Below are 5,148 nucleotides of genomic sequence, written 5' to 3' on the forward strand. Positions count from 1 at the left end.
TGCATCCAATGCTATTAAATGCATCGCTTAGGCTAATGAATCAACATCATTCAATGTAAATTTGCAACGATGAGCTAATAAAATGCATGAACAATAAGCTGAAATAAATTGAGCAGGTTGCTTCCAAGCTAAATGCATTTCAATGTATACACTATAAAACATTCTCGGTGCAAGTGTGAATAAAGAAAAACCGAAACACCTCTTGAAGCTCTCCCTTCGTTGGAATAAAGACCGACAGCCTCATTTTCGTGTGCACACCCACGCTTTTCTTCCAGCCAGCTATGACACCTCACTTCACGCTGCTGAATAAAAATACGTGCACACCAATTCCTATCTAATCACCTTCCTATTATTCTCTGTGGGCTACCTTTCTTTCAAGCCAAAATGAATTCTTTATTTTCTCACCAAGTGGCGGCTAGACCATGTGTAATGAATATGAGCTTTTTCTAAAGAAATGAATGCAAGCTTCCTACTTGAATGAGAAAAGGAAATCAAGCAACGTCACCCTCCATTCCAGCCGTGACAGTGTGCTTCCCTCCGTGGCAAGCAGTCTGCTGGGCCGTGTTGAAGCTGGGCTGTCCGTGAGCTTCTTTAAATGGAATGTGGTAAAAGATAAACGATGTGCTTCTACAATCAGCGTTCCAAGCACAAAAATTCAATGTAAAATGCCTCCAAAAAGTAAATCCCTTATGTGTTTCTCTCCTCTGGGTGGTGGCTACACCTTCAAATATCCCAAATTGTATTTCCAAAACTTTCCCTGCAATTAATAATGCAAATAATTAACTCAAAGCATGCATTGTTTAACTCATTCGATGTCATGATTATTGGTTTTGTCGATATGGACACATACGAGGAAATCTAGATCTGGGAATCTCTCCCAACAGTAGTATAAATTTAGACATAGGAGTATGATGGTTGGTTTCCTTTAAGCTTCTGTTCACTATAATGCATGATTAATTGCTAGGGAGACAAGACATTGTAAACTAGTGATTATGATTAGGCTTTCTTCACCAAGACATCGGGTTTAAGGTAATTTAGAGAGTGACATTAACAATAATGAAAAGAAAGACGAATTCATGAATACATGAGAGTGGATAAGGATGAAATTTACAAACCCGAACAACATATTAATTCATATATTTCAATTCACGTGTTTTGTTTCTTCTTACCATTGATCAATCCATGCATACATATTTACTTTTGAGTATTTGCATTTAAATCTTAATCAATCGGTTTTGCAAGTCTTAACTAATCAACAAACCACACAACTGTCTAGGCTGTGAGTCCTTTGGGAGAACGATACTTGGTCTTACCAGGTTTATTACTTGATACGATTCGGTTACACTTGCCGAGGGTTAATAAGTTTTTGACTCCGTTTTCGGGGATTGGAAATTTGTTCATCAAGTTTTTGGCGGCGTTGTCGGGGACTCGTGGTTTAACTAGTCTATTTGTGTTATTATTGATTACCTTTGACTTGATTTTTTTTGTTATCTTTTTATTTTTTGTTTTTATCTTTTTAGTTTTTATTTTCGTTTTTATTTATATCTTCTTATCTTTCTATCTTTTTAATTTTTCTTTTTATCTTATTAGTTTATCTTCTCTATCTTTTTATGCTAACAAATATTTTCTAAGGTTTTCTGCCTAATACTTGCAGGATGCAATTCGGACAAGAATTTAACTATATGGGCACTCAATTCTACCAAAGTAATCTCAACCACTGGTGGGAACCTCACTCAAGCATAGATCAAAGCCAATTTTGGCAAGCTGCTGGACAATTTGAGAACCAACCACAACAGCAATGGCAGCAACAAAGCTCTCTATCAGAAAGTTTGGATGACACCTTTTCAACGATTTATTCAATTGAAGCATGATGTAAAAGGATGGAGATGCAGATTGGTCACATGATTCAGAAATTGGATGATGTTGTGGTTAATACTGAAGTTAACCCTAGGAAGGAATGTCAAGCCATTATCACTGGAAGTGACAAGACATTAGATGAGAAAAAGATAGAGAGAAAAGAAAAAGAAGGGTTGAATGAAAAGGATAAAGATGTAGTAGAAAAAGAAAGAGAGGTGGTTGAGAGAGAAGAGAGAAAGAAAATTTGTGTGAAGATTGAGAAAGTTAGTAGAAAAAGAAAAGAAAAAAAGAGAGTAAGAGAAAAGAAAAAGAGGATGAGAGGAAAAAAGAAAGAATCTTATGAAAATCCCCGTCCTCATTCAAAGAAGTATCATAGGAAAGAGAAGGACTTTGAGCGCTTTATGGAAATCTTCAAGAAATTGGATATTAAAGTTCCTATGATGGAGACATTGCAACAGGTTCCTGGTTTGATCAAATTTCTGAAGAAGTTCAGTAGAAAGAAGAAGAAAAAGAAGATGGAACCTGAGCTTTACTGGGTCAAGCTAGTGACGTTAAAAGAGCGCTTGTTGGGAGGCATCCCAGTGATTTGAGAACATTATTTTCTTTAATTTTTATTTTGGTGATGTAATTTTATAAACTTTGGACATTGTTTTATGTTGATTTTTGGGTATAGCATCTACTGATGGATGCTAGGTGGTTAAGTATCTACTGAAGGATACTAGGTTTGTTACACCTACTGATGGGTGTTGGTGGATTTTGGGTCAGGCTCGTGATGTTAAATAAGCGCTACTTGGGAGGCAACCTAGTTGATTTACTATATTTTGTTTGTTTGTTTTGATTCTTCTTTAGTTGCATGTTAGGGATTGAATGTATGAGTGATTTGAGAACATAAATGCATGAAGTGAGTGAGAGACATGAGTATAAGGAACCTAGGGCAAGCTAGGAAGAAGGAGAGCATGTCATGCAAGTGCCGCTCAGTAGAAATTTTCGCTGAGCGGTATCACTGCAAATTGGGCTTTAAGGGTTGCCCTTAGCGGGACCCAAGCCCATTAAGGTATTTTTATACCCTAGGGTGCGGTTTTGGTTTTATTTTCAGATTTCTTTCCTCCCACACACTCTTAAACACTTTTCTAAGAGTTCTCTACATCTTTCCCTTCATCCCTACTTATAAAACCTCTCTTCCATTCATTTTGCATCAAGTTTCAATTCAAGTTTGGGGTTTGGTGAGAGCATTGCTATTTGGGGCTGATTTCTTTACATTCCTAGAGCATTCTTCATTATTTTCTTGCTGGTTTTGCTCACAGGTTGCGTTGAGGGGTTTTTGATTGCTCTCAGCGGTGATTAGGAATGGTTTTAGGGTGTTGTTTATGGTTCACTAATGCTTAATGATGTTTCTTGTGGTTTTATGAACGATGGTTGATGTAGGGATGGCCTCCTCATCGGGCAAGAGATTCAAGACTATAGTATTCAAAAGGAAGGAGAAGGAACCAAATCAACCCTATTCCAGCAAGTTCCTTTCCTGTAAGCATGAGCAACACTTCCTCATTGTCTAAGATAGTATGGCGAGAGGAGCAGGCACAAGCCAGTAGAGCTGGAGTAGTTCAAGCTCCAGCTATGGAGGAAGAGGACGAGGATGCTAATTTTGAAGATGCTGAAGAAGGAGAAGAAAGAGACTCTGATGATAGCATGAGTTGATGAGGAGCTGAGATAGCATCTACTGATGGATGCTATCAACACTAGAGCAGAAATTTTCTTATCTTTTGTTTTGTTGAACTTATTTGCTTCTGTTTTTAGAATAGGGTTTGATGTACTCAATTTGAACTTTATCTGTTATGATGGTTTGCTTATGACTTATTGCTTGATGATGTTTGGATCTTGATTAATGTTGAGATTGTGCACATTATATGCTTATACAAGTGGTTGACGAGCTGTGTGAACAAACGCATGATGTTGTGATTGTGATTATGATGCTAAGCAGGATGTGTGTGTGGAATGTGAATGAGCTTATATGTGAGGTTTTGAGCTCCAGAGTTTTTGTGATTGAATACTATTACTTTGAAAGCATGAATGACTTTGCCCAAGTTTTCTATGATTGAATCACTTGCTTGTTTGCATCATATGATCAAGGCCATTTGTTGGTAACCCTTTTGTTAGCCAAATGCATGAATTTAGCCCACTAAAAGAGAGCACTATGTGTTCTATCCTTTGAACCCTTAGCCTTGAACATGATTTGAAAACCCTTTTTGAAAATCTTTACCTTGAGTTGAGTTGAAAATATCTTGTGATATTTATAAATGTTCAAGTTTGGGGTTGTTGGGAAGTTTAGAAAGGGAAAACGAAAAGCATTGAGCTAAAAAATAAGCATGTGAAAAGAAAAAGAAAAAGGAAAGAAAAGAAGAAGAAGAAAAGCTCAATGCAAAACCAAGTTGGGAATAAGTAAGAATGGTTGTGTTTAGATGATTCTCTTAACTCAAGGGTTTTGTGATCCAGAAAAACCAATTTTCTTGTTAGCCCAGCCACATTATAAGCCATAGAAAAGTCCTTGTGATGATGCTTGCTTGTAAGTGTTTTTGATTGTGGTTAAATGAAAGGCAAAGTTGATTCATCTGACATTGTGATAGTAAAGTGAATGAGTGAATACCTCCTATACACTTGTGTGTTTGAGTGAAACCCTTTATCTAGTGAGGATAAATTCCATGAACACATAAGAACATTTATGCTTAGTTGATTGATCATTCATGAAAAGAGCAATTTTTGGATATTATGTGATTGCGAGAACACTAAAGCATGTGCACATCTTGATTGAAGTCTTTGTGATGAGCTAAATTGAGTACTTACTTGTCTTGAAAGAAGGATTGTTGAATGTGGTGAACCGTTGTATGGATTGGTGAAAGATTGAGTTACATGTTGTTTTCTTAAGGACAATCAAAGTTCTAAGTTTGGGGTTGTGATAACGGTTGAAAAACCGTTATTTTTATACTAAATTTTGATAATCAATCAACCCTTTTTGACTTAGAAACTTGCTTTAACTCATGTTTTTGCTTTAGTTTTGTGAATAAGAGAGTTGAAGGTGAATTTAATGGTTTTGTGCTAGATTCCCTTGATTTTGTAGGCTAATTGAATGATTTGAAAGAAGAGTTAAAGTACCGACTGGTTGGAATGTAGAAAAGTCAACCAGAAACCAGAAAAGTCAACCAGTCAACCAAAAAAGTCAACCAGTCAACAATAAAAGTCAACTAGTCAACCAGAATGCAGAAAAGTCAACCAGAGTGCAGAAAAAAATTGCGCTGA

The sequence above is a fragment of the Vigna angularis genome, chromosome 9 (genome assembly GCF_016808095.1).
Source record: "Vigna angularis cultivar LongXiaoDou No.4 chromosome 9, ASM1680809v1, whole genome shotgun sequence".
NCBI classification, from domain to species: Eukaryota; Viridiplantae; Streptophyta; class Magnoliopsida; order Fabales; family Fabaceae; genus Vigna; species Vigna angularis.